This window comes from Ursus americanus, chromosome 5 (genome assembly GCF_024610735.1).
Source record: "Ursus americanus isolate L20-20 chromosome 5, mUrsAme1.1.p, whole genome shotgun sequence".
NCBI lineage: Eukaryota > Metazoa > Chordata > Mammalia > Carnivora > Ursidae > Ursus > Ursus americanus.
Window position 1 is genome coordinate 4,489,247 of NC_142131.1, and position 27,644 is coordinate 4,516,890.

The following is a 27,644-nucleotide window of genomic DNA, read 5'->3' on the forward strand; positions in this document are numbered from 1 at the left end:
TGAGTACTATCTGAACATAGGGTTATAAGGAGACCCTGAGACTGTTGCTTGGCTTTTATCTTAGAGGAGGCAGTCTTAGTAGGCAGGGCCCTAACTTCTCAAAATGCAAAGGTTTTGTGACATGGGCATTTGGTATGTGACTCTGCTGATTCCCGATTTTGCCTCTCCTAACAAAGCGGATGATTTCTTCTTAGCAGAATGGGAAGTGCAAGTCCCTGTTGAAATTTAAGAATTGTCTCCGGATGCCCATTTGTTTAGAGACATCTAATGGCAGAAGAAAATTCTGTCACTATAGACAGAAATAATTCTTAGGCCAGATCATTATCTTTTTTATTTCTATGAGAAAATCAAGTTTTAACTGTAGTTAGGGTTTTTTTTTTTATGTTCTTTTTCAAGTTTTTATTTAAAGTCCAGGTAGGTAACATACAGTGTCATATTAGTTTCAGGTATAGAACTTAGTGATTCATTACTTATATACAACACTCAGTGCTCATCACAAGTGCCCTCCTTCATCCCCATCACCCTTTAGCCCATTCCCTGCCCTCCTCCCTTCTAACAACCCTCAGTTTGTTCTCTGTATTTAAGAGTCTCTTATGGTTTTCCTCCATCTCCTTCCCCCACCCTTCCCTTATGTTCATCTGTTTTGTTTCTTAAATTCCACACGAGTGAAATCATATGGTATTTGTCTTTCTCTGACTGACTTATTTCACTTAGCATAATCCACTCTAGCTCCATCCAAGATTTCATTCTTTTTGATGGATGAGTAATATTCCTCTGTGTAAATATGCTACAGCTCCTTTATCCTGCTGTCAGTTGATGGACATCTTGGCTCTTTTCATCATTTGGCTATCGTTGATAATGCCGCTGTCCACATTGGGGTGCATGTGCCCCTTCGCCTCAGTATTTTTGTATCCTTTGGGTAAATACCTAGTAGTGCAATTGCTGGGTCATAGGGTCGTTCTATTTTTAACTTTTTGAGAAACTGTTTTCCACAGTGTTTCCACAGTGTCTGTACCAATTTGCATTCCCACTGTAAGAGGATTCCCCTTTCTTCACATCCTCACCAACACCTCTTGTTTTCTTTGTTGTTAATTTTAGCCATTCTGACAGGTGTGAGGTGATATCTCATTGTAGTTTTCATTTGTGTTTCCCTGTGATGAATGATACTGAACATCTTTCATGTGTCTGTTAGCCATCTGGATGTCTTCTTTGGAAGAATGTCTATTCATGTCTTCTGCCCATTTCTTAACTGGATTATTTGTTTTTTGGGTGTTGAGTTTTATAAGTTCTTTATAGATTATGGATACTAACCCCTTTTCAGATGTGTCATTTGCAAATATCTGCTCCCATTCTATAGGTTGCCTTTTAATTTTGTTGATTATTTCCTTCGCTGTGCAGAAGCCATTCATTTTGATGAAGTCCCAATTACTTATTTTTGCTTTTGTTTCCCTTTAGGCTTTCATTTTTAAAAGCACCTCTTAATAAGTTAAATTTATCTGGTTTCAATTTTTCTCAAAGATATTTACTTTAAATCCTTTTCATTTCCATGAGCCATATGTCCATTGTCACAAGGATGCACTGAATAAATCAAGTGCCTGCAGACGGTAGATGGTGGTGTTCAATCCTATACAAAAGTGCTGTGTAATATAGAAATACTACACTTAATATCTGCTTCCCTGCCTTGTTTCTTAATTGGATCTGTGCTCTAGGGGGCATTAGGTTGAAGTGAACAACAATGTAGAAACAACATTGCATTCCTGAAGCCAAGTCAATTAATCACACAATGCATTTCAAAGGAGTTACTTCTAAGTAATTGTTGTGTAAATTAGGCCCATTGCAATTGCTGGGTAGTAAACAAGAGACAAGCATGCTTTGTGCAACCTGAAATACATCACAAGTTTGCCATTTCTAACCCCCCTGAGATAATCCTTAAAACCTCATTGCTTGCACCCACAAAATAACCATACAGTTTTTTATAACCACGCTGGTTATGTTTTCCCAGTGAGCCTATAATTACACATTTAACTTTTTCAAACAGAGGTTAATAATGGGATTTTTGAGTTTGAGGTTATTTTATTTTTCTCTAATGACTTTCTCAGGTCCTTGTATAACACAGAGGATTAAAATACAGGTAAAGAATGTCTTGTCTTTAACAGTATTGAAACTCCACCCTATGGATTTCATCACATCAAACAATATGAAATACATTATTTATATTTTATTTTTAATCAGAAGTCAGCGATTATATCTTGAGACTTCCTGTTTCAGGAATATATCCAAAATTCTAAAAGGACCCTTACGGAGAGAGTTTCAGGACCACTTTGCCCTGTTACCATACAAATTAGTTTTCAGCTAAATAGCCAAGATACTCAGTAAAAGTTTCTTTGGGAAGCACCCAGCTTTCTAAAAGTAAGCATGTCCAGGAAGTACAATTCTTCTGAACCAGGAATAACCATGTGAACTTTGCTATTCACATTCTACCATCTTCCAGAAATCAGATTTATTGGGCTTTGGACCTCTAAGGTGGTGTTCCTGAGAGTGATTATTCTGGCTTAACTGTAAATATAGTTCAAGCTCACCACTCAAGGACAGAGGATAGGAGGGTGTGAGCCCAGAGCTCCCTCAGCCATGGTTCTGAGTTGTGGACAAAATGATTATGAGAGAATGAAGCCAGTTTAGAAAGAGAAGTAAAAAGAGACACAAAGAAAGGGACTTCAGTAATCCTACTTCCAGTCATTCCTGAATATACCTTGCTTTTGTGTGGAACCCAATTTACTGGCATTTTATCCAACCTACTCCCCCCCCCCAACTGGGTATAATATACTTTCCTGATGATACATGACAAGGTAGGGCTCCCCAGGCCCCTCCCTTCTTCAGGGTGTCTGGAATGGAAACTGTGGAGGTTGGGGGATTCTCAGCACGTTGGGGGATGAGTTGGGACAAGGTCTCCCTGGCAGCTGAGGGGCCTCTTTTCCTCTTGCTCTTGCTGGGGCTGGTAGTTCAGGGGGCTCTTACTCCGTGGCGGCCATGTGGACCATAGATCCCGCACCGTGTTGCTGTAGCCAAATTCATTGTTATAGCAGTAAATGAGCTTGGCCAAGTTGTCATTGAGAGCAATGCCAGTCCCAGCATTGAAGGTGGAAGAGTGGGCGTCACTGTTAAGGTTGCAGGAGACAACCTGGTCCTCAGTGTAGCCCAAGATGCTCTTGAGGGGGCCCTCTGATGCCAGCTTCAACAACTCCTTGATGTCATCATATTTGGCAGCTTTCTCTAGGCGGCAGATCAGATCCACAACTGACACGTTGGGAGTGGGGACAGATAGGCCATGCCAGTGAGCTTCCCATTCAGCCTAAGGATGACCTTGCCTACAGCCTTAGCAGCACCAGGAGAAGCAGGGGTGATGTTCTGGGAAGCCTCTTGGGCATCACACCACAACTGCCCAGAGGGGCCGTCCGTGGTCTTCTGGGTGGCAGTGATGGACTGTGGTCCATGATGCCAAAGTTGTGATGGATGACCTTGGTGAGAGGACCAAGAAGTTGGTGGTGCAGGAGTCATTGCTGACAATTTTGAGAGAGTTGCCATACTTATCATGATTCATGCCCATCACAAACATGGGGGCATCAGCAGAAGGGGCAAAAGATGATGACCTTCTTGGCCCCACCCTTCAAGTGAGCCCCAGCCATCTCCATGGTGATGAAGACCCGAGTGGACATCACAACATACTCAGCACCAGCATCACCCCATTTGATGCTGGCAGGATCTCACTCCTGGAAGATGGAGGTGGGCTTTCCATTGATGACAAGTTGCCCATTCTCAGCATTTACTGTGCTATGGAATTTGCCATGGTTGAATGTAGACCATGTAGTTGAGGATAATGAAGGGGTCATTGATGGCGACAATATCCACTTTGCCAGAGTTAAAAGCAGCCCTGGTGACCTGGCACCCAGTATAGCCACCCAATATGGCCAAGTCTATTTATTCCAACCTTCACCATTATGTCTCAGGGAGGTGACTGGCACTGTACCAGAAGATGCAGCTGTCTGTTGAACGGGGAGGAACAGAGAGCCTCATCCACCCTACTTCTAATTGAGTTTCCTTCACATTAAACAAGAGAGACCTGCTGAGTTAAGTACATCTCCCTGAGGCTCCCACAGCACCTTCACAAAAAACCTTTGTGATGACGCTCGCCATATTGCATGGTATTTATTTGTTTCTGTGAGGCGAGGTACTGTCTTCATTATTACTTTGCACCAAGTCTGGTAGTTAATGGTAACAGGTAAAAATTGGATGAAGAATGAATGAATGAGCAACCATAGAGCTTTCAGTGTCCTGCCCTTTTTCTAGCAAGAAAAGGACTTAAACCTACTTGATTTTGCATGATCTGGTCATATAATGACTTACTATAAAACATATATAGAAACTGTGCAAAAACTTTCATATTAACCCTTTTTTTCCAATAGTATTTCCATTACCATAAAATCGTAATAATGCACCCTCCTGTTTTTATTACTTCTTTCCTAGCTAGATATAGTTAATTTCTGGAGCCTGGTTTCATGAGATTGACCCAATCCTCAGTACGAATTTATATCTATGTTATTTCAAGTATAGAAAATGCATTATAAATATAGCACTGAATGCTTTTCATAATAAGGACTTTAACATGTTGGATTTAGGGGAAACTTGCTTATGCTGTAAAGCCTTGTTACTGTTTTGTCATTGTCATCTGCTGAGCCTTCCAGAGAGAATAGGTTAATTACTTATTTATTTTCCGGTTTTGGTTATCTTTCATTTTCTCATGTATAATTTTTTTCATGATAGGTTTTGACTTCAATTTAGGTCCCTACAGATAATACCTTATAACTGGTAGTAATTAAATTCATGAGTAGCATTTCTTTCATTTCACTTGTGTCTCGAGTCTTCATGGATGTAACAGAAAGTAAGCCAGGTGTTAATAACTATTTAAAATACTGTTCTTTTTCACCCCTTGTGTCTACTTTAGGTCTGAATTTCAAAACCAGTGCAGTTCAATCTTTATCCATTAAGTGTAGTTTCTCCTAGATTTGGTGTTTTTCACTGTAGGAGTATACACACGGAGTTTTTCATTTTTCATTTTGTCCTCTGTACTCTGCCATTTAACCAGCTATTACTGTGAAATATCATTAAAATATAGCCTTGCTGGCACTCTAACTTTTGTAACTTGATACAAGACTAAAAGTGTTCTTCCTGAAGCAAAAAGATGTGTAAGTGAAAAAAAGGCTATCATCGAATAAGCATATGTATTTCAGTAATTTTATGGACATGATCCTATATACCTTTATCTTTTTCACTGGAGATGCGGTCCTTTTATTTGTTTAGCTTCATAACATCTTTCTGCTAAAAGCAACATATTTCATGTCGAGAGAGTTGAGTCCTCCTTAGCTTACCTTTAGACATCTGAAGTGTTTCTAATGCAAAAGAGTTAGTGAGGAATGAGTTAAAAAGTGTTGTTAGTGGTTGAGATCAAGGTATGGCTGAGGACTTCCTTGTCATAGTTTCTAGGAGAACTTCTGCAGATCCCGACAGTGTCACTGTTCCTGACTCGCTGTTGCTCGTACTTGAATTTGTAGTAATAGCTCTCTCATGTATACAATGTATTGTGAGCGTTTGGGGTGTTAATAAGTTTTTTTTTCATGTTCTTAGCTCATTACATTTTGTCAAGTGAGCTCTCTAAAACTTTAGCTAGGTTTAAGTATGAGGAGAAAAAGATAATGACTGGTTTTAGACAAGTTGAATCTCAGTTTAAGTCTGTGTAGACAAGTGTTGCAGGCGTAAAGATCAATAATAAAGATCAGGGCCTAGGATGTGTTTGGGAGTCATTCAGGCAGAGTGACATATCCATCACTTGGAATGGGTGAGGTCACTCCATTCGAGGGAACTGAGGAAACACCTCCAACATTGCGTTGGGAATGTTTGGGGGAAACTCAGAACAATTAGGATGACAGGAGAAGAACCAATCTGCTGCTGACCGGGAGAAGAAGGGTTCATGAATGAGGTCTTTGACAAATCTGGGTGTTGTGGAAGTCGTGTTAAGATGAGATTCTGATCTAGCTTTCCATTTAGGGAATCCTATGATAAGCAGTTTCACTGGAGCTGTACTCTAAAATACAGGGGATAGAAAGTGAATTATAATGTACCAAGGAATAAATGAAAGATGAGACATAAGGGACAGCAAGTTTAAATGATTTGGACTGTAATCACAAAGGGAAGGGGAAAATGTGTGATAATGATTTCACAGTCAGGTAGAGTAAGGGACATCCCTTTTAGATTTTGAGAAACACAGAGACAGAGAGAGGCTGACTGAGGCTGGCCAAGAGGAATAAGAGAGAAAAAAATGTTTGGGTCTGGAATGAGCAGGTGAGGATTCTGATCGCCAATTTCAGTGTTTGGGAATTTCTCCCATACCGAGCAATGTTCTGACACCAGCCGGGTATGCTGCCATTCAACTTAATTATGACACTGTTTACCCAGAGTTAGCATCAGATCCCATAAACGAGGGGCTCAATCCCACGAGACTGCCCTCTGCTTCAGACGCCATTGTGAGTTCAGCTGTTACCTGTGCTTCTTCTTTTTTTTTTTTTAAAGATTTTATTTATTCGACAGAGATAGAGACAGCCAGCGAGAGAGGGAACACAAGCAGGGGCAGTGGGAGAGGAAGAAGCAGGCTCATAGCAGAGGAGCCTGATGTGGGGCTCGATCCTGGAACGCCGGGATCACGCCCTGAGCCGAAGGCAGACGCTTAACCGCTGTGCCACCCAGGCGCCCCTGTTACCTGTGCTTCTGACCAACTGGCTGGAACTTGGAGATTCCGACAACCCCCTCCTTGGGTTTGACTAATTTGCTAGAGTGGCTCATAGAACTCAGAGAAACATTTTATTTACTAGATTATTGGTTTATTATAAAAAGATATAACTCTGGATATATAAAAGGATGTAACAGCCAGATGGAAGAGATGCAGAGGGTAAGGTCTGGGGAGAGAGCGAAGAGCTTCCGTGCTGCCTCTGAATGGGCCACTTGCCCCCAATCTCCATATTCACCAACCTGGAAGCTCTCCAAACCCCATACGTTGGGGGTCTTATGGAGGTTTCATTACATAAGCATGATTGATTAAACCATTGGGCACTGGGAATTGATTAAACTTCCAGCCTCTTTCCCCTCCCAGGAGTGGGATGGGGCAATGACAGAAAGTTAGTTACAACCCTCTAATCACAGGGTTGGTTCTCCTGGCACCCAGACCCCATCCTTGGGCAAAGGACCAAAAATGGCCTCATTAACATAACAAAAGGCACCTTGCTCTCCCCCACCACTTAGAATATTCCAAGGGTTTTAGGGGCTCTGTGCTAGAAACAGGGAGGAAGACCAAATATGTATTTATTATAAATCACAGTATCACTAGGGGCCCGAAGAGATTAGGCTTGAAAAGAAGTAGAGCTACTTCCTCTGTGACATCAAAGCAAGTTTAGAAGAGGACAGAATGACCCTAGCCACTCACCTACTCACAGGTGTTGTGGATGAGGAAGGTGACTTGGAATCAGATTGGTGTCAGTTTGGATCTCGATTGAGACTGGACCAAGAGGAATCCATGCACGTTGCTGAAGTCATCCTCACAGCTGGAGATGCCAGGAGTGAAGTTTTGGGTCTAATCTCAAGCCTACTTGTGAGCTATGTGACACAGATGGAGTTTTGTTTTTCAAATGTTCCTGAGTCCTGAAGCAGGTAATTCCTGTTACAGATTTTGCTCCATTGTCTTTTACCTGAAAACCTCATACAGATATACTTCATTTGAGTATAGCAGGATCATGAAAATCTTAGCGCCTGCATTTCTACTTTCAAAACAGGGTGTTAAGATGCGTGTTTTGGCAACTCAGCCAAGTTATGCTTTGGGAATTTCCGCGAGACCACTGCATTCGTCCCAGCAGCGCCACCTATGGATGGTAGTGCTGTTCCTAGCTCGGTAACACAGAACATTGTCACAAATTGAGCTTTAATTTTGTGAAATTGTATCTCAAGATGCTTTGGATTCTAAGTAGCTCAGATAGCTTTTTCTCCATCAAGAAACTGCATTTGGTTGGTTTTAAAAAAGAAAAGTGTTGTGGCAATGCCTTATCTGCTTCATCTGCAAAATTACTAAATTTCTTTTTTTTTTTTTTTTAAGGATTCACTTTTATTTACACCAAAGTGTTTCCTTAAGATTCTGCTGCAAATTAAAATTGCATTTCCCAGTGGTGGTTACATGGTAGTGGGTATTATGGGTCTGGGCCTCTCTATTTTAGAAGGCCTTTCTGCTCTGCTGCACTCTGGAACTCTTCAGCCCTACATTATCTTAATCTCACTAGTCCAGATAATAAGGATCAGGGTTAGTGAAAACTGTCCAAAGCAAACGATATATTTTTAATTAAGTGACATTAATTTGGATATCTTTATATCTATGTTTTCAAAAATGCTGAGATCCTTGCAATTGAGGTTTGGTTTACCCTAATGAGTTTACACTAATGAGTACTGTTGTGATTTATGCAGTAGAAACGACAGCAGGAAAGCAGATGCATCTTGTGAGATGGGTTCGAAGCATTTGGAGTGATGAAGTATGCCCCTGTGGAATAAGCCCTGTCAGTGACTTAAACACAGGATAATTTTTCAGTTTTCATTTGATAGCAGTCTCTTTCCTCATGCTATCATGAAAAGCTCTTTGCATTTGCTAGCATGAAAGATAAGATTTTAAGTAATAGGGAGGAACTGTTAGGAGTATCTTTAAAAAGTTACCGTCTCTGAACCAAACGGTGGTTTTCAAAGACAGTGACACTTAAGGAAGATGGATGTAGCCCTGACGAAAACCGTCGTTAACCTGATCAGAGCCTTTAGATTAGATGTGTTACTGAATCTTTTGCTGAATTTGGCTTTGCAGGACCTTACTGGGTGTCATCGAACGACATGGGAACATATCAACTTATGCTGAGATTTCCAACATTGGTAGATTCATTTACAAATCTGTTATTTGGAGAAGTATCTGATGCATAATATCTTAACTTGAAATATATGCTCTATGTCCAAAGAAATATCTTAGGACGGCAATAGAGGAAGAATGAAACAACCCACATAGATGGGTAATTCTCTAAGAATATTCTAGAGTTTAGTTTTATTATTTGACCACTGGAGTACTGTGGTCAAAATAACTCACACATAATTATAGCTAGTGGTCCAGAATATGAAATGAAAAAAAAAATCGGTTATCAGCACTATAGAATTTGGTTTTAGGCTTCTCCAAGAGGAAGGTTTTGAAATTGGAAAGATACATGTAAGGAGTCGTCTGCTCTCATTTCTTCCTCCAGCTGTGTAGGATATGACACCTTCTCAGACCAAGAAAAATAAGACACTTTTCTTTACGGATGCTAACCAGTGCAGGGTGGGAGATGAGGGTGCAGGAAAAATAATCTTCCCTTCCTCCATGGATCGCCAGGAAGTTTACCTCTGTGATATCCTGATTTACAGACTATAGAATCTAGCTTTTTAGTGAGAATAATTTCTTTGTGATTTTCTCCTATGGGTTCTTATTTTCTATATATACATACTGTTGGCATGATGCATATACAAAAGCACATTAACAGAGATTACCCAAAATTAGCCTTTGAAACTGATTTTCCATTATTCTTTCTTTATATACAGACATCACACATATTCCTTATCTTCTTTGCCTTAAAAAAGGTATGTCCTTAAGGTTTCTATTTTCTGAATAAAAGACACATTCCCAAATAGCGAAGCTGTTAAATTAAGTCCTTAAATCCTTAATATCTCCCTTGTAAAATACGAAATCACTTATTTCATGTAGGTGTAGCATGACACAGAAGGAAAAGCACCTGGTGTTACAGCTGCACTAAACATGACCCCGTTGTAGAGTTTAGGGCGTGTCCTCCGTGTAAGTTTTTTGTAATTTCTCTTAGCTTCTGCTCCCCAAATAACAAAATGTCCTATGAAAAGGATCGAAATATTTCTTGCTGTAGACCATGGGGTGGGTGGGTGTGTGTGTGTAAAATATCACACACCTTCAGGTATTTGTTTTAACTGGAAATCTAATGATCGTATTTTCAGTGGAATCAGATGTTCTTTAAATATTTTCTTACGTGATTCCAAGGCCAAGAGTATTCCAATAGCCCCATTAGCTAGCACGAATGTTCAAGTTTGTGTTTTGGGTTTTGTTTAGTTTTGTTTTTGGTTAAAACTGTGTCAGTGTTTCCATTGTAAATGTCATTTTCCAGGCATTCATTGCTCAGCATAGGCTGTAAATATTCATTTTGGGCTAACACTTGTCAAAAAAAGTCTGTTAGCAATTAGGAGTATTTATATTTTATTGGTGTAAAGAGAACTTTTTTGTATGCTAGCTTTAACAAAAACATCATTGACTCAAAGTATTTCATGATGCTTTCATGATAGTTGACTTTAGATATTTTGGTAGAATAAGTATGTCAAAATATTTAACTGAAAATTGAATGTTATATGTGTATTTTAATTACTGTACACTTTTAAATGAGACATGTTAGATCACAGAGCAGAAAGCAACAACTTTATGATATTTTCACATGTTGAATGAAGCATCCAGAATTTAAGAAGTAGTATCAAAGTGTTTTCTTCAAGTACTCTAAGCTATCTGAAAATATGAGGAAATGTGAAATGTCAACACACGAAGTAAACTAAGTAAACTACTGGAGCAGCTGTTAACTGTCAGTACATGTCCAGGCATACTTACCAGGAAAGAAAACTGCGGTTGGAGAAAATGTGCTGATGCATGATTGAAACCTCACCACATGATTGGGTAGATGATGAAGTGATTTCAGAATACTGTTGCTCTCCCGTAACTTAGAATTGGCTCTATTTTGATTTTTCAGCAAACAGTGACAGGTCTTTATGAATGTAAACTAAATCTTTGTTACCTGCCCAAATGTTGGTTTAGTTTCAGTTCTTGTGTTAAGTTGTCCTCCGGGTGTTAGGAAACGATGGAGGAGCAGATCCGAGTTTGTGGAGCCTGTCGCTTTTATAACTTTTCCTCCATCCCTTAAAAAATCAGATACAAAATCCAGAGAAAAAATTAGATTCTAAATGTATAGTAGTCTTAGTTAGAATATTATACAAAAAAATTTTATGAAAACATACTACAAGGCTCATACAATGCGAGGCTGCTCCCAGGCTTTAGACGGGCTTGTGTGATCTAGAGACCCTCAAGCTCAGACACTGATTTCCTAGTATATATAATTATTCCTCTCATCTAATATATTTTTTCTCAATTTACCACTTACTTTAGGAGTGCTTTTGCATGTTTTAGCTGAAATTAAATGTTATAGTCAACTCATTGATTCAGTATTCATTGTGTGATTATTTACTGAACTACCTACTTACTTACTTACTATAAGGTTTGGTGCCTACTAACAGGAATACAATGATATATATGTTCTTGGACAGAAGATTTAAAAAAGTACACATTTACCAATAAAATCGTATGAGGTAGGTACTGTTTATTTCATGTGACTCGGATACACCATATAGTTAGTGCATAAAAGCCCCACGTGATTATAAGTTTTTCTGTTATGTAAATTATTAATGATATCCACCCCATTTCTTTTGGAATATCTATTCAATGAGATACAGGCTAGTTATGTCTTTTAGGACATCTGTTTAAAACATAGTGTAGATTCAGAGTTGTAGGATACTGTGACCTTGCTTCATTGTAGATATAAGAAGAAAATTAATAATTCATTTTTCAGAAGACTAAATAATTTCATTTGTAAAATATATTTTTGCTTTAAACTGTTATTTAGCTTTTACACTTAAATGCTCAGTGCTTATTTTCAAGATCCAATGCTTAATTTAATTTAAGAATAATTATCTCATTTACACTCATATACTAATCAGAAAGTCATACTCTGAAGGCATATGTGTTGTGTTTTGAAAAATTGAGAATAAAAGTGAGAAATTCTTAAATCCTATTTCAGGTAAACACTATAATTATAAAACAGGTGATAGCTTTGTGAAAATATGCAAGTTTGTAAAACAGATAATAAAATAGAGGAAAATTGTAATTGTTCACCTTCCAAAATGATACACAATGAAAAGGACACTAATATTTTGATGCCGTCCTCAAATTTTAGATACAGATTATACACTCGAAACCTATTTTATATGCTGCTTTATTCAGGAAAGTTCATATATAAAGATTAAAAGATTGTATTTTAGTTCCCAAGAATTATACAAGTTGTTTGAAGTCACTTTAGAATGGAAATTATAATTATTATGATCGATGCTTTTACTTTAAGTACGTGATAAGGCAGTGGGGTCGTATCCATGTATTAGACCATGCCAAGTATATATGCCAAACTTCTTAAGTAAAAAAAGATTTAAAAGATAATCTGTATATTTAGTTTACATATATTATTACATAAATTAACATTAATGGTTATTATATCCTGGAGATTTAAAATGTTACTTTCATAGGCCAATGCAGTGACTTAGTTAATAACAAACAGTAATAATTAGCAGACTCTGAGTGATGTCTAAGATTTCATAACCTTCCTTATAATCAATGTCATGATATCTCCCTTGTTCTGAGGAAAGGCATTTTGAGTTTCAGAGCCTAGGTCTGCCCAGTTTCTCTTCCCCCCTTCTCCTTCTTAGCGTTTGGAAGACGTTCTCATCAGGAGGGTGTAAGTGAAAATCCCTGACCTTCCGTAGTCCCCTGGCCCCTTATGAAGCCCCTCCTTCCCCAGGTGCTGCCCGCATTTCCTTTGGTTACCATCCTTCCTTGTATGAGACCTCTCAGTAACTGTAGGATTTCTAGATCAAACAGTCCTGGTGGTTTCACTTCACTTTTCTCATTTTTTTCTTTTTCCTTTTCTTTTTTCTCTTCACCTCTTGGTTGAGAGGAATTTTGCCCTGTAACTTGAAGGTTACTGGAAAAAGCGGCTCTTTTAAAAGCCAGATTTAAAATCTTTCCTTTCCTATTCAATCCCAGGTAGTTTCCTTGTTTTCCTGTCTCTCAGGCAGTATATTCCATATGACGGATGTCTTGTTTTCTAGGGATAATTAGTTTTGAGAGTAAGAGGGTAACTAGAAGCAAAATTTATTAATTTTGAATTGTCTTCCTCCTCTAAAAATTCATAATAAATCATTCTGTAGTCACAACACGGAAAGGGTTAATTGCCATGTTGTGTTTTTGAATTCCAAGTTTTTACCATTATAAAACATGAGGAAAAATTTGGCAATACTTTTCCAATAAAAAACGTGCATACCTTTTGACCTGGAATTCTACTCGGAGCTATTCATCTAACAGATACACAACCACGTGTGTAAAATAGTATTTAAGGATATTTATCGTATATGTTATTTGTATGTACAATGTACATGTTAGAGCAAAAAAGTTCTGTGTATGGGAAGTCTGAAAGTAAAATGCATTTTTCTTTTAGACATTAAGTATTTTATTAGGATTAAAAGAATGATCTCAGGTAGTTAACCACAATCTGGGCCTCTTAGAAGCTGAAATTATTCTCTAGTCAAAGATACCTAGAGAGGTATATAGTCCAACTATGTAAGTAATTTATGAGCATATCTTTTTCTTCAGGTTAAAAAAAAAAAAAGAACCAGAAGATCACTGGGAAATTGCCATCAGACTTTCTGGTCCCACTGATATTAGAGGTTGAATTAGGTATTTCTCCTACAGAACTTGTCTTGATAAGTAGGTACCTATCAGGGGTAAAGTCCAAGAATTTAACTATCAAACACGGAAGAAGAAAAAAGCCCAAGAAAAGTTTTCAGGTGAAAACTAGTAGAACGAGAACTGAATTTACCTAAGATGTAGTTTAGGGGGGCAAAAGCACAATCAGGGGAGCCAGTGAAAAAATCCAACAGAAGGAAGTTGGTAAAATGTCCAAAGAAAAGTTCTCCCAATGATCCTGTGACTCAACTCTTAAAAAAGAAAAAAAGAAAAGCGAAATGCAGAAACAGCATGTATGCGCTGCTATTTATAGGGAGACAAATTATATATATATATACACATACATATGAAAATGTATATATATAACACACACACACACACATATGGCATATATTCGTAAATGCATAGGTTATCTCTGGAAGGCTATTCATGAAACTGATAATAGGGTAGATAGCTAGCCTCCAGGGAGAGAAACGGGGCATTTAAGGGTAGAAGAGGAGGGGAGCAGACTGCGTTTTCACTGTCTTACAGCTGTATCATTTAAATGTAATCTATCTAAAAATATATATCTAAAAATAAATAAAACGTTTAAAAGTAAAACTAAAAGGAAGCAGTCCAGGTAAGAACCTTTGACAGAAGAAAAGTATAGGGAGAAAGACTGCCCCAAACTGGTTAAGACCAGGCACCCTGAGAAAAGGCCACCAAGCCCTTTAGGTCTAAGCCGCTGTCTCACAAACTCTGTACTATGAGTCCTGTGTGAGTGAGAATGCCCTAATCTGACAAGGCCAGAGATCCAGCTTGCCGTATAGGCAGGTGTCATTCTAAATTAATCAGGTAGTATTATAGGAGTTTAGTTTTCATGAGTTGATCCCAGATAGGCTTCTCAATTTCCCTATAAGCACAAAACTTATTTCCTGGGGTCCCAACTTTGGTGACCCAGATGAAGTGTTGCCCCCGAGAGGCCTGTCCAACCTCAGCTCAGCACCCAGAGATGCCCTGTCTGCTCTGTGACTGTAACCGGGCCGGATGCTCCTAGTGTTTGCCACCTATCAGGGTCTCCCCTGCCTTGGAGCTTAGTTTCAGTTCTGTCGTTGTTATTTCATAGACTAAAATGAGCTTAAATCCCAAGAGAAGTGGGAAAATGAGTGCTCATTATCTACATTAGAAATTGTGATATTATTTCTCAGAAAGTGAAACTTGATGGACTCATAAAAGAATATTATCTCTGTGCAGAATACTTCAGAATAGAATAAAAAACACAGTAAGTGATTGACTGACATAAATATAGGTGTGCCTGCGATATATATTAATAAACAGGGCCATTAGATTAGGGACCAGAAGCAATCTATTTCATATTTAAAATATCAAGTAAAAATTATCTCCACAATTATGAATATTTAAACAGTATTATTGCTTCTCAATCTATAACACATGCAAACGTACCACATCATTTTTATTGCTAAAAAGGAAAAAAATAATTAAAACTATAAAAAGCTGTTCTTAGTGTCATTTTAATGTCTTTGTTATTGCCATTTATCTCTGAGCAATAATATGAAAAAGAAAGTGAGAAATAATGCATCAGTAGATGATAAATTTTATTCATAGCAAACTGTTTTAAAAAATCCCTGTTGTTTTTCATCCAAGAGAAAGACAGGGAAAACAAGAAAGACGCATCTGTTATAAATGCCTGTTTCATGTTTACATCGTTTAAAAACGAAGGTTTGCTTCTTCCTTCAACTTTTCAATTTAGTTTCCCTCTTTGTTTGATTTTCATCTTACTTAATTTTTTAAATTTAGGGAAGAATAGTATTCATTTTAATGAATGCATATATGAAGGAATTTCTCTCCAGTACATGCTTATGTTATAGGTACCCACACAGACTGTTCACTCATGACTCTGACAGATTAGAAATCGTAGTTCAGAGGTTGGGCTTCTTACTTCTCTACAGGTTAGCAGTAGGATGAGAGGTGGGAGATTGACAGTTCAGGTCTTTAAAAGCCAAGTTAAGCTACGATTACTGAATGGCCTGTGCCTCCTACTGAACTTCACCTCGGGCTTTCTTGTAAATGAGATAGGAGGCTAAGTTCTCAGATCGGACTAGGAGTAGGTGAAAGGAAGGTGCCTTGCTAAGTTTAGATGCCAGTTCACTGGGACCTCTCCTTTTCTCCCAGTGTTCCAAATAAGACCATCACCATCATTTCTCAAGCCATTGGGGAACAGTCTGTAGGACAAATGACAAAGTTCTGGGGAATGTCAACGTTCCATTGTGATCGATAAAACAATTTTTTAAGAGGAAAAAATGAACTTTAAATAAAGAAAAAACACACAGGCTTTGGGTATAAAATGTTTCTTGACGTTATTAACTGAAAAGAGCAGGATATAACATTGTGTTTCTAACAGTGTTGAGATACAAGAAAGAAAAACACACACATACACAAACACAAAAAGCTACGTATTGGAAAACAGGAAGAAGAACTATATAAGAGGTGACCAGTGACTGCATTGGACTCATAGGATTATTTTCTTTTTTCTCTTTTTACTTTCCTAAACCCCAAATTTTCTTTTATGAACCTGTATTGTTTACATAATAATGAGGTGAAAAGAATGCCTTTTCCTTTGGAAATTTAATAATTTTATGTTGTCTGTGTTTTTCAATTACTTCTTAAAATTCTCTAATATTCTTAAAAGTCTCTAAATTTGGGTATTATAATGTCAAAAAGAAAAAGTGAGAAAGGAAAATAAGCCATAGAAGGGAATAAATACAAGAAGAACATTTAATAAATGGTTTATTCTCCCAAAAATGTTGGCATAAAAATTGCCTTGGTGTTTTAAACCCTAGACTGAGAACACTAGGTTCATTAGGCTAGGAAGTTTATCCATTTAATAGGTTTTCTATACCGTGGAATCCAGCTTACTCCCAGCTCCTGAACAGTTTGTGATTATTACTTGTGGCTCTCTTTGGAGATTCTCTCCTCATTCCTTTCTTTTCCATTCTTGGTACAGTAGCCAACTTTGTTGTTAGAAAAGTTTACGTTCTTTTTAATTAATATCTATACTGCTAAAAATATGAATTTTATATAACTGAATTTCTAGCTTTATGTTAGATAGCCCTTGTATCCATGGCCACATAAGGATGGTGTCTGTATGCTAATATGCTTACTTAATCTTTAATACATTATATTTTAATAATATAGGAATGCCAAGCTACGGAAGAGCAAATGAAAAGGTCATTTTTTATTCATGTACTACTGAATGTACCTTCTGCTTGTAGCTCATTATACATGCAGTTGAGCCCAATTTTTTAAAAGTGGAAAGCATACCAAATTAAACCACAAGTTTCACAGCTGATGTTCCTTTTGTAAAAGGAGTGCTCTCCATCTTTTCAATTTTATTTATTCTGACTGCTTGTTACTCATTTGTGTGTCTCTCTTCTCTGTTATAGTCAGAATTTCTAATCCCATTTCAAGCAGAAGGCTGCCACTTTTCATCAGAGAAGAGGCAATAAACACGCATCACACTTATATATGCGGGCTTTCATCTGGGGAGCTCAAAGTGTTTTATGCATAAGTAGCATTTCCCCTGCCTTTTTTTTTTTTTAAGTAGGAAAAATGAAGTCTAGAGAGCTTAAATGACTGAAGGAAGCCCACACCTGCAACAATGGAAGTCGTGATTTTTTTTTAATAATTTTTATTATGTTAGTCACCATACAGTACATCCTTAGTTTTTTATGTAATGTTCCATGATTCATTGTTTACGTATAACACCCAGTGCACCATGCACTATGTGCCCTCCTTAATACCCATCACCGGCCTATCCCATTCCTCCACCCCCTCCCCTCTGGGAAGTTGTGATTTTAATTAAATATATATGCGTGAAAGTATTCAGGATTTCTTGACCTGGATATCAACGTATATGCTGTGCTCAAAGAGTAACAAAATTGTGGGGAGTAAAAATTGGTACTAGCACATTCTTGTCATAGCTTAGTTAGGGGAAATGGTGACATAATGAAAATGAGCTCTAATGTAGAGTAACTTCACGAACTTGACTGTTCATTTAATGCCTTTGAATATTGAAATTACAAAAAGAACTCAGCGGGAAAGGGAATGTCTTTACAGGGCCAGACGTTTCAAAGTTTTGTTACTGTGGTTGAGAGGGCCAAAGAAAGAGCAGTCTGGGCAGTAGGAAAGGTCTGGTCTCAGGAATTAGCCCCTTCCTCATTTAATCAGTCTCAATCTCTCTCTCCCTTTCTCCTTTCTCTTTCCCTCCTGTCGTTCTTCCCCATCTCCCCCTATCTTTTTTTTTTTTTTTTTTTGCCAAAGACATAAATGATCTCAGTGGTACAATTCAAATGTGGAATATTGTTATAAAAGCATGAGTAAGAGATGAAAAGAAAATAGGGAATTAAAAACTAATGATAATAGTAGACGACCATCTTGTTTTGAACATGTGTGGATTTAGATCTGTGATTCTCAACCTGTCTTGCACTGGATCTGTGGGGCAGGGCTTTGGGGATGTAGAAAATCAAAGGAATGAGGACTCAGAAGGGCTTTTTGTCACCTCCACTTTTGGTGGTGGTGTGCAGATTGATTTAATACGTCTGTGGGAGTGGGGGTGAACGTGGGGAAAGTTTGACTCACATTCAGAAGGGACACATAGGGTGTGAAGGCCTGGATGGAATGAGAAAAATTAAAACAGGGGCGCCTGGGTGGCACAGCGGTTAAGCGCCTGCCTTCGGCTCAGGGCGTGATCCCGGCGTTCCGGGATCGAGTCCCACATCAGGCTCCTCCGCTATGAGCCTGCTTCTTCCTCTCCCACTCCCCCTGCTTGTGTTCCCTCTCTCGCTGGATGTCTCTATCTCTGTCAAATAAATAAATAAAATCTTTAAAAAAAAAAAAATAAAAAATAAAAAAAATAAAAATAAAACAAAAAAGGCTGTGTCTGTGAGAGAGTGATGGGTGAATTTAGAGATTTAAATGTAGAGGTCAGAGGTCATTGCTCTCAGTGTTGAATGGGGCTTTGGGAAGATAGTTTTCTGAAAAGAATTTTCAGAAGTATAACTAGATAGTGGGAGTCTAGTGGCTAACGCACTAATATGTAAGAGATTACTGAACTTGCTGTCATGTGACATATTCTACCTGGTGAAAAAAATAGGTAAAAAAGTGCTGTGTGAAGCGAAATAAGTCAGTCAGAGAAAGACAAATACCATATGATTTCACTCATGTGGAATTTAAGAAACAAAACAGTTGAACATAGGGGAAGGGAAGGAAAAATAAAATAAGATGAAAATAGGAAAGCACACCATTAGAGACCCCGAACTCTAGGAAACAAACTGAGGCTTGCTTTGGGGGAGGTGGGTGTGCGGAAGGATAATTCGGTGATGGGCATTAAGGAGGGCGCTTGATGGAATGAGCACTGGGTGTTCTATGCAACTGATGAGTCACTGACTTCTACCTCTGAAATCAATAATACACTATATGTTAACTAACTTGAATCTAAATACAGAATATTAAAAAAAAAAAAGTGCTGTGTGTCCCATAGACTCTTAATTAGAACTGAGAGCTTAGTATATCAAATAATGGATTGGTGGAACAGCAGAGGAATGTCCGTGTGATCTCACTGTACCTCTTTACCATTTCTAATGCAAACCAGATTAATTTCTTAAATAATATAATTACTGAATTAACTCTAAGAAAAACTTTAATTTCCATTTAACTGAAAAATGGCGTGAAACAGAATTCACTAATACCAATCAGTGTATTTTTTATCTGTGCTGTGTCTCTATAGAAACATATTTGGTTATAGAGATATTTAGATAAAATATAAATATATACTTAGCAAATATCACTACATATATAGAAACTTATAATTTCCTCCTGAGTTCCAAGGTATATGTACTTACTTCCCCTAGAAAACCACTTTAAAACTACTCCCTATGCAGATATGATGAAAAGCACTTGACTTTTTCCCCAAATTATCCTTATAAAATTTAGAAATACTCTTGGGTGTCATAAATGCCTGTCAGTATAGCAGTTGGGGTGAAAATGTGGCTATATTAGCCCAGAAACAAATATCTAAGATGTCAGACACCTGCGTGATATTCCCACTGCAAACATTTTATACTCAAAACTGCAACCTGACCGTGATGTTTGGGATGGTTCCTCTGGAGAACAAGGCAGCATAGCCCAAAAGCAGAACAGCAGCATCCTGAGGCAATATTTTATGATGCCAGGAGCTACTCCTGCTTAGCCTGGTGGCTCTGGACCAGAGCAGCAGAGAATGCTGGGCAAGTGCTGGTGAGGAGCCTCTGACACGTCAGCCTACTAAGGCACCATGGCCAAGTCTGATGAGGAGAGGCCATCACTCGTTAGCAGTGCAGCCACTTTCCAAGGTGCAGTGACCTTGGAGCAGGTTCTCAATCCCTCTAGGCTCTTGCCTCTTCATAGGAAAATGAAGGGATGATAAAACCCTTAAGGCCCTGCCAGATTTAATATGCAGAGATTATGCCATTTAGTCTCATCTGCCTTGGGGCTATTCCTTGTCTGTACCTTTAGAAAATGTACTACAAGTCTGTTCCTAGTGGATAATGTACTAAGGATTCCTCTGTGTGGTAATTATTGTAAGAGAAAAGCACAGTGGAGATTATTGAGTCAAGTTTGAAATATCCGAAGCTGTTCCCTACAACAATTTATACTTGAGTGTAACGTCTTACACTGGGGAACACTTGGTCAAGCCAAATGAAATAGGCCTTTGTTCTGCAATACTGCTCAGAGCTTTTTCTGTGCTTATATGCGCTGTGACCCATGGATCTGTTTTTTCAACTGATTTGAATGAAGCCCGTCTTTTTGTGTGTAACGTCTCTACATCTTGGCAAACAATATTTTTGGCTGTTCTCCATATTCAGTTAAATAATCATCAAATATAGTGTTTTTCTTCCTAAAGTCTGCCCTTCTCCTAGCTTGCTTTAGTCTCCAGGGGCAACTTTTGTAGAAGCTGTCTCAAGGCTAGGGATTCAGTTTTAGGAAGAAGTGTAAGAGTATCAGAATAGTAAGAAGCTATAGACCTGACCCACATTTACCTGGCGTTTTGAGTTCCTTTCCCCCGTCCTTTGTCATGTAAGTAAGTGTCCTTGTAGATAGCTAGTCAGGATGGAGTGCATATCAATAGCTTCAGAATTATTTCTAGCTTTAAGGTCTTTTCTCTTAGAGAAAAAGCACAAACTTCGTAATCGTAATCGTAATCGTAATCATGCCAACCTCATTTTAAATCTGCCACTTACTAGATGTAACAATACGGCTGAGCCCCTATTTCTGCAGTTGTAAAATGGAGATATAAAATGGTAGGTAGAATGGAGTAGTATTTCACAGAATTAAATAGGTAAATATTTAGCACATTACCAGTTATACTGAATGCTCATTAATGTTAATTACCTTCATTGTTTCATTGTCTAGCAGAGAGGTCCTAGATAAAGGAGCCAGTAAACTGGTCTCATTCCATTACTAACTCATTACTAAGTATCACAACATATAATATTATTGTCCCCGAGGCTTAATATCTCTACAACTTAGTGCCCCCTGTTATCTAATGAAAATAAAATCATCATGCACAGTGTTTTCAAGTATAAACTGAGATAATAAATGTGTAATTAATTTCAAAAAAAAATTTTTTTAATTTTATTCTTCAAGTAATCTTTACACCCATCATGGGGCTCAAACCTACATCCCCAAGCTCAAGTCTTTTTTTTTTTTTTATTTTAAAAATTTTATTTATTTATTTGACAGAGATAGAGACAGCCAGCGAGAGAGGGAACACAAGCAGGGGGAGTGGGAGAGGAAGAAGCAGGCTCATAGCGGAAGAGCCTGATGTGGGGCTCGATCCCAGATCGCCGGGATCACGCCCTGAGCCGAAGGCAGACGCTTAACCTCTGTGCCACCCAGGCGCCCCGCCAAGCTCAAGTCTTATGCTCTACCGACTGAGCCAACCAAGCACCCCAATTTCAAAAGATTTTTAAAGTACCAATTAATAATACTATTTTTTAGTAGTAGTAAAATTATTATTGACTACTAATCTGACAGTGGAGCCTTTCTGTTTCCAGTGAAATATCTATTGTAATGGGATTGCTGAAAGAGCATGCTATTTTAACAAAATCCCTTTGGACAGATTAAGAAAAAGTACTGAGCCTCTTGTTTTCCATCTTACATAGGAAGATTTATATACTTTTAAACATTTGTATACAAGTTCTTTCATCTTCAACAGCACAACTGTAAAAGATTCAGAGTTTTTGAAGATTGTGCATTTAATTTTTAGCTGAATTGTGTGTAGATCAAATCCATGCATCAGAAAGGCTCCAAAAAGAGAATTTATAGAGACTAGAGAGATGGAGTTAAAATTTTATAAGTCTTTGGGAACTTTAAGTGGGAAAGATGTTAAAAAATGTGTTTTTGAGGCACTTCAAACTATGAAAACTAAAACTTAGAACTATGGGAAACTAATTCTTAGTAAATTCTTAACATGAAAATTATGATGTTAATTTCTTCTGTTACATGTTAAAGACATGTCATTATTAAAATCATTAATTTCACAATGCAAAGATCTATTGGCATTGAAATTTTGTACAAGTTATCTTAAAGCATTTTGTTTTGAAATTAATTCCTGATGTGAAATTTTAATAGTTTAGTATAAAAGCTTAAGCTTTTCTTAAAAAAACAAATTTTAAAATTTATTTTGACTAAGTTTGTTTTTTTTTTTGCGTAAGTTTTTTTTTGCCTAATTTTTTCATTTGTGTATCTGACCTCTTTGAATAGGACTCAGGGTTTTGAAGACATTTGCAAAATGCTTTTGGGTGGTAGATATCTTACCTGTCTTTTTTGATAAATCTCCATTTCCTTACTGGATATTTAAGAGAGAGAGATCTAGATTACTCTGGGATATGTCTCTAAAGCCCTAGCTGCTTGTTCTGTCTGTTGCAGCCTTCTTTTTTTTTTTTTAATATTTTATTTATTTATTTGACAGAGATAGAGACAGCCAGCGAGAGAGGGAACACAAGCAGGGGGAGTGGGAGAGGAAGAAGCAGGCTCATAGCGGAAGAGCCTGATGTGGGGCTCAATCCCGGAACGCCGGGATCACGCCCTGAGCCGAAGGCAGAGGCTTTAACCGCTGTGCCACCCAGGCACCCCTGTTGCAGCCTTCTATTCAGAATTCACTTTCCAGGTGCCAATAGTTAGATGGGCATTTTGTAATTTCCTGTAGGAGTTAAGTGTGCAGACAGAAAAAGTCCTAAAATTGTACTGTTGAGAAAAGATTTCAAAACATGTAAATCATTGATAACATTGTGTTCTATCTAAGATATGCTTAAATTGGTAGAGATCATAGGCTAGGTGTCTATTTTCATGCCATCAGTGATGACAAAGAGGGCTTCACAGATGTTTTTATAGGAGTTTATTGGAGAGCATGTGAGTCCATAAATTTCTATAAGCTGAAATTTCTGGGCACAGCACTGTATCAAAACCATGGCATGAGAGATCTTTTCTACTTAATACCCAATCGTGAAATTTGATTAAACATGAGCCTCCCTTGTTAGAAAGAGGAAAATTCTCATGTTGATAATTTTAGTACTTTAAATTTAATAATAAAATACTAAAGGAAAAAAACCCTAAGATATTTTACAAATGCATATTTTCTGATTTAGAAGTTTTCATAATAGCTACCAATTGAAATAATAATTGAGCACTTATGAATATGAATCACTATACATGTATTATACCATTTTATAAGTCATTATCTCCATTTTATTATTAAGGCCAGAGAGGTTAAATAACCTGGTCCATAGTCATATATCACAAGACAAAACCAGATGTGAACCTAGACCTCTGATTCCAAGTCCTGTGCTATAATGCTTCATATTTATTAATTCATCATTACAATTTTAATAGTGGCTTTATTGCCCAAAATATCTGAACCAAATCACTCCTACATGACCAAATCTGCACTTTGCCTTCATATTCTTACATATTTAATGTCTGGTGGTCAACTTTCATGGTAAAGTGCTCATGCCCACAAAACCTCCGAAATTATCTGCTTATTCCCACAAATCATTTGGCAAATGACAATGTTTTGAAAGAAAGATATTGAATCTAAACCAATTTAAGGTTATGTAAGAAATATTAAAAAACTATTGTATAGAACGGATCATGTTATTCATGCTGCTCTGTGACTTTATTTCAACACTATTTCTTGAAATCTTGACGTGTCAAGGAAAAGCTGTATCATCCTATTACATGCCTGCCTCTGGATACCATAATTTATTTAACCTATTCTATTTGTGTTTGCGGTAATAGCATCTCTGGGTCACAGTACATAGTCACTGAAAGTCTTCTGAGTTTTGTTCATCCCGTATCACTAGGATCCAGTATATCCCGAGGCCAGGTATGTTGGTCCGTAAGTACATAAAATGAAGGAATGAGTAATACCGGACTACATTCCAGAATGGTTTTGATCATTTATGCTCCTGCTACATGTGTATCTGTTTCCCCATATCCTTCCCACAGCCAGATATGAAACTTGACAACTAAGTCCATGTTGTCTTTTTATAAATAAACTGCTTTTAGGGTGAGCGTAGAAGCTCCAAATGATCAGAAACTCTTAGCGGCAGCTGTGTTTGAGGGTGCTCCAGTCACAATACCCACTGCAGTTTTAAAAGGCAGAGTCGGGTTTCTAAACGCTTACTCATAATTCAAGATTTTATGATACCTAAATGTGTAACTTCTTATAATTTTGGAAGTTCAGCTTAGAGAAACTATAAAGTTTTCTATTTTGTTTCCCAAGATATAAAGTCATGTGTTTCACCATTTTTACTGTTTTTAAATAAACCACCAAACAATGTCATTTTGAAATTTATGATGAGGAATTCTGGCATGGGGCTTTAGGCACTAATTATGTATTCATTTTATGCTGATTTGCTGCATTGTCATGTTTTCCAACAGCTCTGAGATAGGGGCTATAATTAAATCAAATCTATAACAAAATATATTTTACTGAGATCAATTTTTTCTATTTCAGTTTATTAGAACATACAGACTAAGATTTTGGGTAGCTTTCTGTGATTATATTATTGTTCCCAAAGTGTACGAATAAAACTTGGAATTATGCTGGTGCTGATATTCAACTGTACAAATGAAGACTGATAATTTTTAACAGGAAAAGATACTTAAATTCTGGCACTTTATTAGAGTGACTTCGAATGTTTTACATAACTTGGCTTTGGAAAGGAAGCTTAATTTAAGCATTTTTTTCCTTTTAGAGCGGAGTTCAAAGCCATCATCTCATTGTCTTATGACTAGCTAAAATGAACATTTACTTTCATTTTAAGCTATTGCCAATTCTTTTGCCAAGTAGGCAGAATACAAATAAATAACTTGTCATTTTCTGAGTTTAGTTGATATCAATACATTTTACTGTGTATTTTGTCTTTGGTCAAATGCAAAACACAGCTTTTTGCAATTTAGAAAGACCTCCAGCTTCTGGATTTGTTGAGGCTGTAGTTGTGGTAATATGATCTTCATTCTAAAACTGTAAAACATCATATCGTTTTCTCAATTTATACCACTTTAATCTTATATTCTGAATCAATCAATTAATTTAAACAGTTGAAATAATATTTTGAACAGGATTTAAGACAGAAGTAATCTTTGGATTTCATTAACTTAAAAAGGGGTCCAAAACGTTTATTAAAGAAAAACAGAACAAACTTGTAACTTAGTAGAAGCCCTTCTTTTCTGCCCTGATGGGGATTAGTACTTTTTTATTTAAGGAGTTTATTTAAAGGGGAGGGTGGGAATTGTAAAATAAAATATTTAAATAATTTGCATGATTTAAAATTCTGTAAATGCCCATTTATTCACCAGTCTTCTGCTGAAGGACGAAGACCTTTTATTTGTATAAGAGCACGTCAATGTGCGTTTCATATTATCTCTCTGTAAACCCCAACTGCATCATCAGTGATTTCCAGCTTTCAGTACATTAAAGTGGAATGAGCACTAAGATACTTCGAAGGAGTATAAGTAAAATCCTTCTAAATTTTACAGACTTTTCCCTAAAATTTTAAGATCATCTCACACCTAACTCAAAAAAAAGCATTTTTTTAGTGAGTTGCCTTTATCAAATATATGCAAAGCATTCAACATAGTTTTATAAAAATAATTATCTTTTTCACTTTCACATTTAATTTTTTATAACATTTACTTAAATTGCACAATTAGAAAAACAGATATGCTTGGCATAATGAGATTTGAGGGCAAACACATGTTAAATCCACCATATAATAAATTTTAAAAATAAATAAATAAATAAATTTTTTAAAACTTAGAGTTCATCATGGAAAGTTTGAAGCATACATAAATATAGAATCAAAAAATGAACTTTTGTGTCCCCATCACCCAAACTAAACAGTTACCAACATTTTGCCATTCTTACTCATCAATTGATTTCCCTCCAACTTTTTTTTTTCCTGGAGTATTTTAAATTAAAACCTGGACAAATTCCTATTTCTAAATTCTTCAATTATCTCTAACAGATGAAAAAATTTTAATGTACACATATAGTACTATTATTACAGCTAACAAACATAACAGTAATTTCTTAAAATCTTTTTTTTTTTTTTTTGGCTTATTTATTTGAATCAGGATCCAAACTAGGTCACATATTGCATTGGGTTGATACATCTCTTAGGTTTCTTTTGGTGAATAATACCCCTTACTCCCCTACCTTTGCATGTCATATATTTGTTGAAAATCATGAATCGTTTGTCCTGCAAAATTTCTTGCATTCTAGATTTAGCTGATTGTTTTCTTATGGTGCCGTAAAATATGTTGCTACTTGCCCACCCCTCATATTGCCTATGAATTGATACATAAATTAGAAGCTTGATTAAATTGGGTTCCTGGTTTTTAGCAATATACTGGATAGGTGGTGCTGGATGTGTCATTAAATCAGGAGGCACTCCTGTATCTAGAGATAATGGAAATTTTAAATAAAGTAACAATAGCTAAGGCATATATCATTTAATATGTGCAAGGCACTATTCTAAACATTTTACGTATATTATTTCTTTAATCTTTACCAGACGTCTTTGAAGTAAATGTTCTCATTACCTGGGTACAGTTAAGGAAAGTAAGGCACAGGGAGGCTTAGTCACTTGCTCACGTCCCCAAGTCTGGATTTGGTCTGGTCCCTGGCACTCAGCCTGCTGAATTTGTGCTCCATGGCAGCCTGTCATTCTGTCTCTTGAAAGCACTGACATTTCTAAATTAACGCTAAAAAGAAGTGTGTTCCAGACCCTTCTAGTAAACATACTGTCTTAATTCTGTAAGCAAATAAATGTTAAAGGGTATGTATTTTAAATAAAAAAGGCACTTTTAAACTATGTTGTTTACCTCATCTACCTTCTTTGAAAATAATACCTTGTAAAACCTATATTTATTTTCTTACTCTGATATTTACTCTCACATTTACAAATTGTGATATTTCTTTGTCCTAAAGTGGAACTTTTCATGGAAAATGAATTTACTTCCCTTAGGTAAATATTTTCCAATATCAAGAAGTATAAGGTGAGCTCTTTGAAATTAATAGCAATTTATAATTTTCGATAGCCGTAGCATTTTAAAAAAATTTATTACAGTTTTTGTTGCTTCTTTTGCTTACTTAAGAATGAATATTATAGTGTCTTCTCAAACATTTTGGCTTACCAGCAGAACCCACTTTACGTTTCCATTACACATTCTTATCTTATTATTATACTTTTAACTTTATGGATCTTCATGTAGTTTTTCTCCTTTTAAATCCCTTTATATTTTGTTATTATGTACTCTTCATCCTTTTTATTATCCAGATTTTACATAGATATTTCTCTTTGTAACTACA

General features: G+C 36.9%; 1 protein-coding gene and 1 pseudogene across 2 annotated transcripts in view; one reads left to right on the forward strand and one right to left on the reverse strand.

Annotated features, from left to right (window-relative positions):
- Positions 1-27,644, forward strand: part of FBXL17 (F-box and leucine rich repeat protein 17) — a 484,579-nt gene that overhangs the window by 280,760 nt on the left and 176,175 nt on the right. The gene's annotated exons all lie outside the window — the stretch shown is intronic.
- On the reverse strand, positions 3,012-3,994 carry LOC148110028 (glyceraldehyde-3-phosphate dehydrogenase pseudogene; annotated as a pseudogene).